Here is a 15857-nt window from a genome sequence, read left to right as displayed (position 1 = left end):
GGCCTTATTTCGATGCTTAAGCACCGACGTTTAGCATACGTGGGGCACTAATCGTCGGTAACCAAAGCCGGATTCGTTAAGTGTTGCTATATAGTGATGTTTAAAGAGTGTTGCTATATAGCCACACTTATTAGACTTGTGAATGGTCGTTATATAGCAACACTGAAACAGTTTCCTATAGTGACGTTTTACAAAGTGTTTTTTCCCATACCGACGTTAAAACATAGTTTTTCCCAATGACAATTTTTTTTTCCTTTTCATACATGTTTGATCCTTTGAGAGAATAAAGGTACAAGAGCATGTACATCAAGCCTTTGAAGCTCATATATTCATGTCCAAGTTTGAGATGAAAAAAATCAATGAAGAGCATTTACATCAACGGTTTCATCTTGAGCCAAGTCTAACGCGCCAAACAAGTCTATCTCCAACTCTATACCGAGTTGATCTCCTATATCATCATCGTACTATCATCATCGTACTCTAGCATTGTACGTTCACCTAAGACTTGATCATCTTCTTCAATAAAGTGTGGTGATTCTTGATGATCGTCATCTTCTTCCTCGATATTGTGATCTCCATCTTCCTCCCGTACGATGTCATTATGTGCATCTTCCTCTTGGCTCATATTGTGATCTTCATCTTCTTTGCTAGATCCATCTGGATTAATTGGATCTAGCATTGGTAGTGGCATCTCCATATCCACATCTCTATCTTTAAAAATTTGCTTACTTCATGGTGCAACTTGGATCATGTATCACCATCTTGGATCAGAATGATCCGGATGAAAAACCACCTATATTGAAGATGGATGCCAAATGCCATCAATTATATATATGAAATTATGCTTAAGTACATGTATCAATCGATCTCTAAAAATGAAAGCTTCAATTAATTAAATCATTAGTATGCACCTGCTCACAATGCTTGGGAAGAACAAAAGTATCACTTTCATCGGTCCAAAGTTTGGTGGAGTCTATTGCAAAGAGACCGCTACTGTCTTTTCTCACTATGACATGGGGACCGTTGTAAATAGTTCTAAACCATTTTACATCAAGAATGAAAATACTAAATCGTCTGAAATCAATTTCATAGATTTCGCGTATGGTTTCACAATAATCCAACTGTGAGGAGAGAAGATAGGTATCCAAAGCACTTGCTCGGCTATCTTGTGTGAAGTTAGCCATGACTCCACAATCATACGTGACTCTCTTTGAATCGATGTGTTCCACGCAAAAATGTCATCCATATGATCATAATGCATTGTACTTTTTGTACTGCAAAAGAGCATCATTAAAACAATGAAGATGTATCTATTTTATAGCATACATTGCCACAAATAATTACTTAATTACGTCAAGAGGTAAGAAACTTACATGCATCATACATCCAGATTATAACTCTCACTCACGCTCGTTTATTGTCTCTCCATCATGTTTGGCTTTACGTAGAGCTAGTTGTAGCCAATCAAGTGACATGTGAAAGGGGAGAAGGGCAAGATCCCATGGATATGGTTGCGATCACCTGTACACTACTTTGAATCTTGTCCTTGCATTTATTCTTTCTACTTTGGCTGCTTCATATCTCTCAATCCACTTATGCATCTCCTTGCTATTGTGGATACAAAACTTATTGAATTTCTCCATTTGCTCTTCCCTCATCTTTGTTTCAATCCCTTTTCCTTGGGAAACCTCGCCAATGATGCAATCATCATCCTCGTTATGCCAAGTCTGCGGCATATCGAGATCCGTGGATGCAAGAAACTCCATGATATGTACTAATGACTCTTGCACAAGCCATCCCTCTTCCATGCTTACTTTTGGTCTTGCTCTTTGTCTAACAAATCCCTTTAAAGTTTTCATAAATAGCTCAAGAAAAAACATCCACCGACTATGAACGATACCTATAATGGCCACCTCAACAACTATGTGCACCAGCAAGTGCACTTGAGTTGTCATAATGCTCGAGGGAACGTGCTTCTCAAGCAAGCATACGGCTTCGATGGATTCCACCGTAGCCTTTTCGATGCTCGATATGGAGCTTTTTTTGAGATATCCACCTATTTCACATGCCCATGTAAGATATATTCATAATTAGTTTATAGATTATTTAGCTTAAATTGAAGAAAATGGAATCAATGCGATTTGATAGTAAGCATACCTCACAATACCACTGATCGTGAATATAGCATTTCTAACATCTTCTTGTAAGCACCCTTTTATTATAATTGGGAGGATGAACTATCAAAGCAACAAAGAAGTCATGTCAATAACATAATCATAATTACACTAACGCATCATGATTATCGGTACACTAATCCTAGACCTTAGAATACTTGTAAGACCTTGTGCCAATCATGGGACTTGAGGCCACTAAGCTTATTGTCCTTTGAAAATGCTCCTTTTAAGCAATGCATGTACCCTATGGGTGTTTGAAAAGAGGCAATGTCCGCCTTGACCGCTGCCTCCTCTCTCATGGAGAGGATCTATGTTGCTTTTGGGAGGACAACTTTTCCTGAAGCACGCACTTGGGGCAACAAACGAGACATCCTATTCATAGCACGCAAGTCTTCTCACACTTCTCTCGAGTCTTTGGAACCAACCAAGTGTGCCCAAATAGTAGCCCCCACATTCTTGAAGATATGCATGGGATCCAAGAGATGATTGATTTGTAACTGACCCCAATAAGGAAGCTTGTGAAAGATCGATAGCATCTTCATACCACGAGGAGGTTCCTCTCCATTCGCCCTCCAAGCCTGAATCCAGTCACTTGCCTTCAAATATGGTGGTGGTGGATCAAGCTGACCTCCACGTGTGAGATGGTCCAACGAAAGGTATCGATCATGACCTTCATAAACATTTTTCCTCATATGTTTGGAGTATTGTGCAAGCGATTTCAAACCCGGTCCACAAACAGGACAAGTATGGTACCCACTTGTAAAAAGTCCTCTATCAAAGGTGCCATGTACACGTCCATAATTTTGGTCTTGTACTTCCCTGGCACAAGTAGTGCAAGCATGAGGTGTCCCTTCTTTATTGTTAGCCATGGTGGGATATTGTAATTCACCAAGACTATGAGCCCAAGATGTAAGTTGTGTGGCTCCCTCGCAAAGTCCGGCCACTGATTGGTCTATGTGCTTCCAAGCTGCACAATATGTGGGAATCCTCAATGTGTCATCAGTGGACCGATGAGATGCATGCCAAGTCATCAACTCCGCTATGGATTTGCATCGGAACATGTGCCGTATTCTTACAATGATGGGAAAGTTTCTCAAGACCTTTACCAGTATCTGCTCACCTATCTGCTCACCCTGTAAGTCATCTCTATAGGCTTAAGTTAGCCAAATGTGTGTTGCATATAAGGGCACAAGTCTTCTTTTGGTGCTTAATTGTATAGATCTAGCCAAAATTTTAAATTGTATATATAATATGGTGAAAGTTTCCAAATATATTTATTTATTATATAAAACTTTGGCGAATTTTCATGGACTTTATTTATAATTTTATAATCTTAAAGGCTAAACCTAGCTCTTTTTTTAATTTTAGTTTCAAATTATAAAAGCATATAAACTTTCACAAGGCATATAAAACTTTCGCTTATTAACGAAGCTAACGCGAAAAAATCATCCCTGACCCAGAGAGTCCTCTACTAGTGGATCTAATGCATGGACAGGGAGATTGAGATCTAGTGAATCGTCACATGGAAGCCCTGAAAGTGGTGTGCAGGTATCACATAAGGGAAAAGAAAAAGTAGACCATGCTCCAGTGTTTGATGTGTCTGCTGGTAGCTCTCATGTTGATGGAGAGTCAAGCGGCTCTGAAATGAGCCTTGATGAGGAACTTGGGATTCCTTCTATTGTTACACCTGGTGCAAGGAAAAGCAGGCATGATTTAAAGACTCCTGCAACTGATCTAGTTGTACGGAGGTCCACTCGTATTAAGTATCCAGTTGATAGGCTGAGATATGATGGGTATACAGCACATCACTATGCTTATATGGTCAAGGTTCTAGAGGAGCAAGAGCCCACATGTTTTGAGGATGCAGCAGGGCATAAAAATTGGGAAGCAGCTATGGATGAAGAGATGGCTGCCTTGGATGCAAACCACACTTGGGATTTGATGCCTTTGCCTCATGATAAGAAGGCTATTGGCTGCAAGTGGGTTTACAAAGTAAAGCACAATGCTGATGGGTCTGTTAGCAGGTACAAGGCAAGATTGGTTGCCAAAGGTTTTGCACAGACATATGGAATTGACTATGAGGAAACTTTTAGCCCAGTTGCAAGGATGGCAACCGTGAGAGCAGTAATTGCTATGGCTGCTGCAAAGGATTGGTCTTTGCATCAGATGGATGTGAAAAATGCCTTCTTGCATGGTGATTTGCAGGAAGAGGTTTATATGATGCAGCCAGAAGGTTATGAGGATAACTCACACCCCGACTTTGTATGCAGGTTGCGCAAGGCCTTGTATGGCTTAAAACAGGCGCCGAGGGCATGGTCAGACAAGATATGGCAATATCTTGTCACTATTGGATTTCAGATTTCCAATACAGATTTTTCACTTTATGTGAAAAGGACAAACAGAGGGATTGTGCTTGTAGTCATCTATGTTGATGACTTGATTATAACAGGTGATAGTGATGCAGACATTAATGAAGTGAAGCTGCTGTTGAAGCAGAAATTTGAGATGAAGGATTTGGGAGAGCTGCGTTACTTCTTGGGCATTGAGGTTATTAGATCCCCGAGTGGGATATGGCTGTTGCAAAGGCAATACGGTTTGGACATGCTGTCCAAATATGGGATGACAGGCTGTAAGCCTATTTCTGTTCCATTGGAGCAGAATGTGAAGCTCAATGCAGAGACAGGTGAGCTTCTTGAAGATATTACTATGTACAGGCGCATAGTAGGTAGCTTGATTTACATGACTATAACCAGACCAGATTTGAGCTATGCTGTGGGGCTGGTAAGTCAGTTTATGCAGGCACCGAGGAAGCCACATTTGGATGCGGCTAGGCGCATACTGCGGTATGTGAAGTCCACATTGCATTATGGACTGTTTTATGAAGCTGGGTGTGCATTAAAGGTACATGGATACACAGATGCTGACTGGGCTGGTAGTGTCTCAGACAGGAGATCTACTAGTGGTTTTATGTTTTCTCTTGGGAGTGCTGCCATCAGTTGGAGCAGCAAGAAGCAGCCAACAGTTGCCTTGTCGAGCACAGAGGCTGAGTACAGGGGTGCAGCAATGGCTGCATGTGAGGTAGCTTGGTTACGGAAGCTACTTGCAGATATGGGACAGTCAGTTCATGCAGCAGTTGTCATTCATTGTGACAACATTAGCAGCATCATGCTTGCTAATAACCCAGTTTATCATGCTAGAACGAAGCACATTGAGGTGCATTATCACTTTGTGAGAGAGAAGGTTCTAGCTGGTGAGATTGATCTTGTCTATGTCAGCACTGAGGAGCAGGTGGCTGATATTTTTACGAAGGCATTGGGTACCGAGAAGCTGCGCAGATTTAGGAGCTTGCTTGGTGTACGTGAGATGGATTTGAGCTTGAGGGGGAGTGTTGAGATATCAAGCTCTACCCCCGATATATCTCCTGGATGACTATCATGATGACTATCATTTATGTCACCGCCTATGTTAGTTGTACTCGTGGTGTAGTTAGACTACCACGTATGTTTTTGGTTTGGGTTCACATATGAACCACGTATTCTAGGTTTTGACATATAGGGTATTTCCCTCTTCTATTGTATTGTTGTTGTGTGCAAAAGTGAAGAAAGGCTTCACCCTCCAACCTTGTGTCCTCTCTCTTTTGTGTGTTGTGAAGAAAGCTGAACTTGAGTCTCCTATCTCTCTCCCTTATTCTTTACACATAGTTGATGAGGTGGCCATTGCAGGTACCGTTCATAGTCGGTGGATATTTTTTCTCGAGCGGTTTATGAAAACTTTGAAGGGATTTGTAAGACAAAGAGCAAGAATAGAAGCAAGCATCGAAGAGGGATGGCTTGTGCAAGAGTCATTAGTATATATCATGGAGTTTCTTGCATCCATGGATCCCGATATGCCACAATCATGGCATAACAAGGATGATGATCACATCGTTGGCAAGGTTCCCCAAGGAAAAGGGATTGAAAGAAAGATGAGCAAAGAGCAAATGGAGAAATTCAATAAGTCTTGTATCCTCAATAGCAAGGAGATGTAGAAGTGGATTGAGAGATATGAAGCGGCCAAAGCAAAAAGAATAAATGCAAGGAAGAGATTCAGAGTAATGTATAGGCGATCGCAACCATATCACTCACATGTCACTTAATTGGCTACAACTGGCTCTACGTAAAGCCAAACGCGATGGAGAGACAATAAACGAGCGCGAGCGAGAGTTATCATCTGGGTGTATGATGCATGTAAGTTTCTTACCTCTTGATGTAATTAAGTAATTATTTGTGACAATATACGCTATAAAATAGATGCATCTTCATTGTTTTAATGATGCTCTTTTATAGTACAAAAAGTACAGTGCATTATGGTCATATGGATGACATTTTCGTGTGGAACACATCGATTCAAAGAGAGTCATGTATGATTGTGGAGTCATGGCTAACTTCACACAAGATAGCCGAGCAAGTGCTTCGGATACCAATCTTCTCTCCTCACAATTGGATTATTATGAAACCATACGCAAAATCTATGAAATTGATTTCAGACAATTTAGTATTTTCATTCTTGATGTAAAATGGTTTAGAACTATTTACAATGGTCCCCATGCGACAGTGAGAAAAGACAGTAGCGGTTTCTTTGCAATAGACTCCACCAAACTTTGGACCAATGAAAGTTATACTTTTGTTCTTCCTGAGCACTGTGAGCAGGTGCATACTAATGATTTAATTAATCAAAGCTTTCGTTTTTAAAGATCCATTGATACATGTACTTAAGCATAATTTCATATATATAATTGATGGCATTTGGCACCCATCTTCAATATAGGTGGTTTTTCATCCGGATCGTTTTGATCCAAGATGCTGGTACGTGATCCAAGTTGCACCATGAAGTAAGAAAATTTTTGAAGATAGAGATGTGGATATGGAGATGCCACTACCAATTCCGGATCCAATTGATCCAGATGGATCTAGCGAAGAAGATGAAGATCACAATATGAGCCAAGAGGAAGATGCACATAATGACATCATATGAGAGGAAGATGGAGATCACGATATTGAGGAAGAAGATGATGATCATCAAGAATCACCACACTTTATTGAAGAAGATGATCAAGTACTCTTGGGTGAATGTACGATGCTAGAGTATGATGATGATATAGGAGATCAACTCGGTATAGAGTTAGAGATAGACTTGTTTGGCGCATTAGACTTGCTCAAGATGAAGCTGTTGATGTAAATGCTCTTCATTGATTTTTTTCATCTCAAACTTGGACATGAATATATGAGCTTCAAAGGATTGATGTGTGAAGATAGTGGGAGAGAGGGAAGGAGTCTCACTTGAGGCTTTCTTACAATCACAATGGGGGAATACACACAAAAGTGGAGGCTGAAAATAGTTTTCCTCTTCTTAGTTGTATAAAGCCAAAAGAACTCAAGTACAAAGAAATAGAAGAACCCTATATGTGGGTCTCAAACCAAACTCAACTAACTAAGGTGGCATACTAACTGAGCCACGAACTAGTGTAGATAAGGATAGCTGTCATCCAACTATTATTCGTGGGCGGTGTACCAACTGCATCTCCAGCTAACAAGTCGGTGACATAAGTACACAACGGTCACCCTGGCATATCTCGAGTGGAGCTCGATATCTCAACACTCCCCCTCGAGCTCAATCCCAAATCCTGCACACCAAGCAGGTCTCTGAACTTGCACAGCTTCTCTGCACCCAATGCTTTCGTGAATATGTCAGCTACCTGATCCTCTGTGCTGACATAAACTAGATCAATAAGACCTAGTAAAACCTTCTCCCGCACATAGTGATAATGCACCTCAATGTGCTTTGTTCTGGCATGAAAGACTGGGTTCTTTGCCAAGTGTATACTGCTCATGTTGTCACAATAAATGACAACCGGCCCATCTGTAGACTGATGCATATCATAGAGTAGCTTATGCAACCAAGCTACCTCACATGCAGCCATTGCTGAACCCCTGTACTCAGCCTCTGTGCTCGACAAGGCAACTGTAGGCTGTTTCTTGCTGCTCCAAGTGACTGCAGCACTCCCAAAAGAGAACACATATCCACTGGTAGATCGTCTATCAGAAATGCTACCAGCCCAATCAGCATCAGTGTATCCATGCAACTGTATCTGAACCCTAGCCTCATAAAATAGTTTGTACTGCAATGTGGACTTCACATACCTGAGTATGCGTCTAGCCGCATCCAAATGCGGTTTCCTTGGAGCCTGCATAAACTGACTTACCAACCCAACAGCATAGCTCAAATCTGGCCTGGTAATAGTCATGTAAATCAAACTTCCTACTATGCGTCTGTACATAGTAGGGTCTTCCAGAAGCTCACCTGCATCTGTGCTCAGCTTCACATTCTACTCCAAAGGAACTGAAATAGGCTTACAGCCTGTCATCCCATATTTGGACAGCATGTCCAATCCATACTGCCTCTGCAAGAGCTGTATCCCACTTGGTGATCTAATCACCTCAATGCCCAAGAAATAACGCAGCTCTCCCAAATCCTTCATCTCAAACTTCTGCCTCAATAGCATTTTCACATGAAGGATATCTTCATCACTATCACCTGTGATGATCAAATCATCAACATAAATGACCAGCAGCATAATCCCTTTCTCTGTTTTTCTCACATAGAGTGAGAAATCTGCCTGCTTCAAGCCATACAAGGCTTTCTTCAACCTGCAAACAAACTCAGGATGAATAGCAGGAACATAACCTGCTGGCTGCTCCATAAAGACCTCTTCTTGCAAATCACCATGCAAGAAGGCATTCTTTACATCCATCTGATGTAAAGACCATCCCTTTGATGCAGCCATAGCAATGGCTGCTCTTACGGTTGCCATCCTTGCAACCGGGCTGAAAGTTTCTTCATAATCAATGCCATATGTCTGTGCATACCCCTTGACAACTAATCTTGCCTTGTATCTATTCACAGAATCATCTGCATTGTGCTTGATCTTATATACCCACTTACAACCAATTGCATTCTTGCCTTTAGGCAAAGGCACCAATTCCCATGTAGCATTAGCATCCAAGGCATCCATTTCTTCATCCATGGCTTTCTCCCATTTTTCATTTCCCATGGCTTGCTCAAAAGAAGTGGGTTCTGGTTCCTGTATCACTTTGACCATATAGGCATAGTGAATGGCTGTAAATCCATCATATTTCAGCCTATCCACAGGATACCTAACCTTGGTAGACCTACGTAAAATAGGCTCACTTCCAGGTGCTCTCAAAACATCCCTGGTCTTCCTTACTCCAGGTGTAACAACAGAAGGAATACCCAACTCATCATCAATGCTCTGTTCTGAGCCACTAGATTCACCATCCACACAAGAGTGACCTGCATTCACATCATACATGGGCTGATCTACCTTCTCTTTTCCTTTTCGTGATACCTGCGTACCACTCTCTGCATTGCTTTGAGGGGATTCTCCTGATCTCAATCTGCCTAGATCCATGGTGAAGCATGTGAACCACTGGTAGAGGACACTCCAGGTCCACTGATATTTTGTGATTGCTGCTGTGCATTCTGTGTAGCATTACCATTTTGTGCATCTACATCAATCATCACATTTACTGGTTTATACCAGCTGCTCATCTCATCAAAAACAACATCTCTGCTCACTGTGAACTTATGTGTAGAAGGGTTATAGCATCTATACCCTTTCTGCTGCAGAGAATAACCAATAAAGACGCACTTCTCAGCTTTAGGATCCAACTTGGACCTCAACTCATCTGGCACATGGACATAAGCAATGCAACCAAAAATCTTCAAATGAGAAATATCTGGTTTCCTACCAGTATACATCTCCTCTGGCGTCATGCCATGTATTGCTGCAGTGGGAGTCCTGTTCATTATATAGACTGCTGTAGCAACTGCTTCAGCCCAATAATAATCTGGTAGATCTTTTTCATTTAGCATAGCCCGAGACACCTCTCCAATATGCCTGTTTTTTCTTTCTGCAATTCCATTTTGCTGTGGGGTATGACTACATGAATATTGCTGCTTTATACCATGCTCCTGCAAGAACCTTGCAAACTCATTTGAGAGGTACTCTCCCCCTCCATCTGACCTTAGGCATTTTATTTGCAGGCCTGTTTCTTTTTCAACCATAGCTTTGAAAGCTTTGAAGTGCCCAAACACTTCACTTTTCTTTTTCATAAAATACACCCACAGTTTTCTGCTGAAGTCATCAATAAATGTGACAAAATAGTGAAAGCCTCCAATAGATCCAGCTTTTGTAGTCCACACATCAGAGTGGATTAATTCCAATGGCTTTTTACTGTCTTGAACATGCCTAGGAAAAGGTTTCCTTGCCTGTTTCCCAAATTGACAGGCTTCACAAACCTTGTGCATTTCTGTAACCTTGAATTTAGGCAATCCTGCAACAATATTTTGGGCTTGCATTGATTTTAGTCGCTGTATATTAACATGACCAATGCGTTTGTGCCAGATATCAATATCTACAACTACACCGGTCCCATGTGCAAACATTGCTACACTCAATTCAGGCATGTCTGCATCCAACGTAAACATCCTGCCCTTCTTCTTTCCTTTTGCTATCAAGCGACCGTTATTTTTCATATCCTCAACAAAGCATCCATGAGGATTAAATCTAACCTGCAAGCCCTGCTCAACCATTTGACCAATAGAAACCAGGTTCTTGGTGATGTTCGGGACATGAAATACATCAGACAAGTATTTCTTTTTCCCATCCTGCATAGACAAAGGAATTTTGCCAATCTGCACAATAGGATGTGCAGTATCATCACCAGTCTCCACAAATCCTGGTTTTTCCATTTTTCTTGCATCCTGCATCCATTCAGCGTGACCTGTCATGTGGTTTGACGCACCCGAGTCAACATACCACACATCATTGCTTTCTTCTGCACTTGTTACAGAATTTGTCATATGCTGCACCATAAACAAATGCTCATTTCTGTCATCACCCTGTCTACTAGAGGATGCATAATTGCCTTGCTGCAATTTTCCACTCATAATGTCATTCTGCTTTTTGTAGCAGTCTTTAGCCATATGACCCATTTTGCCACAATAGTAGCATTCAATATTGCTGTTTGCATTTTGGCCTCTCTGCCATCCACCACGGCCTCTTTGGCTCCCCCTGCCTCTAGAGTTCCCACGTCCTCCTGCATAGGACTGGTTTTCTTGCGTTTGCTGCATATTCTGATTTCTACCACGGCCTGCAGATCGGCCTCCTCTACCTCTGCCTCTACCTCTGCCAGCATTTGAGGAGAAGACAGTTTCTTTTGAAGTTCCTACTGAAGAAGATGCACCCCCATTTCTCTGCTCTTCAGAAATTAGAAGAGCAATCAACTCCTCAAAATCAGGAAAGTTTTCACGGACGGCAATGGATGTCCGGAACTGTGCATAATCCTTTCCTAGACCATTCAAGGTCACAGAAACCAAATCGTCATCATCCACTGGCGACCCAATGGAAGCAAGTGCATCTGCAATTTTCTTCACTTTCATGTGGTAGTCATTTATGCTCAAATTTTCTCTCTGCACATTGTGCAACTCCTGTTTGAGTTGCATTTTCCTGGCTTGCGTATTTGTGCTATACATTTTTGCCAAAGTATCCCATGCCTCCTTTGGCGTATTTGCATCCTGAATATGCACAATCATGGAGTCCGAAATACTGATAGATAGCTAGTACATAACTTTCCTAGCTCTCTCATGCCATCCTTTGAATGCCTGCATTTCCTGTTGACTAGGAACATTAGGAAGAACACGTTCTTCTTCATTTCCTGTAATGAATTCCCAATAGCCTTTTCCCATCAAGAAATTCGTCATTCTAAACTTCCATGCCTGGAAATTATTCTTGTCAAGCTTTTCAGTGACAATCTGTGAAAGAGAATCAGATGCCATTACAGAACACTGCAAAATATTCTGTCACTGCAAAAAACACAGCTTTTTGCCTCACACGGGCAGATCTGCAAAACTGACGAAAGTGGTATTTCACCACACAGTCACTTCCTGGTGACGATTTTGCATCAACAGGCAACAGGCATGAATCTGTAACTCCCAATATCTCTGTACACAGGCATACGATGCAATTTCTGCGGCACCTTTCCACCAACTAGCCGCGCAATGGTCGCACAGCCAAAAACAGGGCCTTTTTCTGAGTGCCTGCGAAGAACTTCCGCCTTTAAAACGAGCCCCGAAACGGCCTCAAATCAGAAAAATAAAGTCACTGAAGGCTTTGCCCCTGCCCGCAGCATATACTGCGCTCTCGCCACACCGCGAAGGGTGTCTCAATCTGAAACAGTGCACTCCTGCACTTCTGGCTGTGCTACCTGCAGAGATTTGCTCCCAAACTCGAAATAGGAAAGCAACACTAGTCCTCTTACCAGGACACCACGAACTTGGCTTGCTTTCTTGAGCTCCTTACCACGAACAAGGCTGCTCTGATACCATGTGAAGATAGTGGGAGAGAGGGAAGGAGTCTCACTTGAGGCTTTCTCACAATCACAATGGGGGAATACACACAAAGGTGGAGGCTGAAAACAGTTTTCCTCTTCTTAGTTGTATAAAGCCAAAAGAACTCAAGTACAAAGAAATAGAAGAACCCTATATGTGGGTCTCAAACCAAACTCAACTAACTAAGGTGGCATACTAACTAAGCCACAAACTAGTGTAGATAAGGATAGCTGTCATCCAGCTATTATTCGTGGGCGGTGTACCAACTGCATCTCCAGCTAACAAGTCGGTGATATAAGTACACAACGGTCACCCTGGCATATCTCGAGTGGAGCTCGATATCTCAACATGATGTACATGCTCTTGTACTTTTATTCTCTCAAAGGATCAAACATGTATCCAAAAAAAATTGTCATTGGGAAAAACTATCTTTTAAGGTCGGTATGGGAAAAAAAGCTCTCTGTAAAATGTCGCTATAGGAAACTGTCTCAGTGTCACTATATAATGACCATCACCAATCTGATAAGCGTCGCTATATAGTGACCCTTAACAAAACCCGCTTCTAATACCAATGATTAGCACCCTACGCACGCTAAACATTGGTACTTAAGCATCGCAATAGGATCCGTGTGTAGTAGTGCAATAAAACTAAGCAAGGCCAGTTGCATCCAATTCCATGCAATCCATTAGACCAAATTCTAAACTTAATTCCTCCCATGCCTCCATCTTCGAGCATGATATTGTGTTGCGATAGTGTGAGTGATATTTTGCAACCTCGATAAAGTTCTAGTCCCCCCCCATCAACCAATTATCTCCTTTTAGATTGAAATTGATAGATTACCAATAGCTTAACTAATCCCTTGGAGTGTTGGAGTGCATAAACACACAATACATTGAATTGGAACCCCTTTATACATACTGCAGCAGTGGAAAACTGACCATCTTGGAGTTGGACAAGCTCCCTAGTTCCTAGAGAAGATTTGACTAGGAAATAAAACCTCCCTTACCTCTAATCGAGAAATTAATTATGGCATCATACCACAACTTCCTCACAGTGAACCAAAATGTGTCATTCTCAACGCATTTCAATTCTATAAAAGATAGATATCAACACTGTGTCATTCTCACCGCATTTCAATTCTATAAAAGACAGATATCAACGCTGATCTTACTTAGCATAGAGACACAAGCATGCTGCTTAAGTGGGTTGCAATACCCCCACAAATTCCAAGATAGCACTCCCACTAACCTGGCATTCCCCTTCTTTAGCCACCATCCCAATCATTGATTGGCTAGGACTCTATAAGCATCCCTAAGAAAATTTTAACAGTTTTTCTTACGATGACTTGTAGGTTTAGCCACATCCTTGAAAGTTTTTGAGATCAAATGTGTAGTGGGAGCACCTGTATTCTAGTTATTTGATGAGATAACCTTCATCTCCACTTGAGACTCTTCCAACATTCATTTGAATGATAAGCTTCAAGCATTTCTTCCTCCACAGTATCCTAGGGGCTAGACTTCTTGTCAAACACCTTATTCTCATCCACATTTCCTTATGCCCCATTGATATTATGTAAAGGCTTCCTTTGTTATCCCAAAAGTTTGCATGAGGGGAGCTCAAACCTAGCAAAAATGCACTTACCCTTCTCACCTAGTGGATCAACTAAAGAAACCATAGAGAAGGTAGGAGGGGGATCCGTAGACTCCACAGGCAGCATCGCTAACTTTGACTTTGACCAACCTCCAGGGTTCCCCATCTGCTTTGTCTGTAACCGTTTTCTCTTTCAATGCCTCGTGAACCATTTGAAGATTTTAAGGCTTGGCCACCTTTTTCATGTTGTCGAGATGCGTGCGAGTTGCAGGGAAGTTTGAGGGTGGGGGCAAGTTGCAAGTACTTAATATTCCAAGATTTGCAGGTGTGAAAATTCAAATTTGCAGGAGTAGCAAAATTTTCAACCACTGGTTTTCCCCCCTCTGGCAATACACGTCAGTAGAATTGGATATCCCAAACAAGTGCAATGTGGCCTAAAATGCAAAGAAACAATTCAAGATTGTGAATAGTTAAAAGATTTTTGCACATGAACAAATTACACATTTTAAGCTTCTTCCATTTTAGGGTGAATATGTATATCAATATCAAAAACTATCAATGTTTTAAGACCACCATGCAGAAGTCCCACTAGTTTGGATTCCAAATTTTCAATCCATTTTGGTTTTCAAGAAATTAATAAAAAGCTATGGAGAGTGCCCTCAAATGGGTGTGCATCACTTTAGCACAACATTGGAGGCCCGTTAACCCATATCTAATGTTCTCATTTAGGTGTGTCCTTGGGTTTAGTAGAAGCTCACATAATGTACTTTTGAATGATTACTTGGTTGCGTGTATTTCCTAGGGAGGCCACTAAGAAATATGTAAGATAGCACATGTAATCAATGAAAGGGGTTTTATATTTTTATGAAGTTACCGAAGATATACACACATAAGGGGTTTTTTAATTCAAAAAGTGAAAATTTAAGGGATACTTTAATCATCTCAAAATTTATAGAAGGGGTGTATATAGGTTATAAAAATCCATAGGTAGGGGTTTTTTTTAATACCCCTTGATCGCATGTGCTATATGGGGTTTTAACATAGTGGTCCCCCAAGATGTATGTACAAAACAAAATTTTGATGTTTTTGAATAAATTGCTATTTTCTATACTCTTCAGCATGCATGATTCACATGCAACATAGAACTTTTAATGCTTATTGATCTCATTCCAAATTGTTATTACATAATGTTTTGGTCTCATGTTCAAGTTTGGAATGTGTACAACTTGAAGACAAAGATTGTCGAATTCCATTGTGCAATGCATAAGTTATGGGTCATGCAAGATACCTATATATAGAAAATTTCTTGAACCTCACAAAAATTGGCTACACCCAAGAAAACAATGACCCTTAATCCTTCATAACTTCTTTGGTAGACATACAAGCTTCATAGAAAGATTGCTATAAATTATTGATAATAATCTACTCTCCTTAATTACAATCATGTGGAATTTGGAACTTCAACATTGTCATTTTCTTCCCATGATTCTTAGGCTTTAAGCCTAGATGACCTAAGTACTATGGAATAGTGTAAACTATGGAGTCAACAATAATAAGCCTAGTTAGATTTTAATGATGAAGCTCAAGGGTATAGAGTTTTTAAGATTTAGGGTAAACTTTAGGTTTCTAAGAGTGTAAGAGTT

Source organism: Dipteris shenzhenensis, chromosome 9 (assembly GCF_047967505.1).
Source record: "Dipteris shenzhenensis isolate YYH24624 ecotype China chromosome 9, Dip_SZ_1.0, whole genome shotgun sequence".
NCBI lineage: Eukaryota > Viridiplantae > Streptophyta > Polypodiopsida > Gleicheniales > Dipteridaceae > Dipteris > Dipteris shenzhenensis.
The sequence above is the reverse complement of the archived record's forward strand: the minus strand, read 5'-3'. Positions refer to the sequence as shown.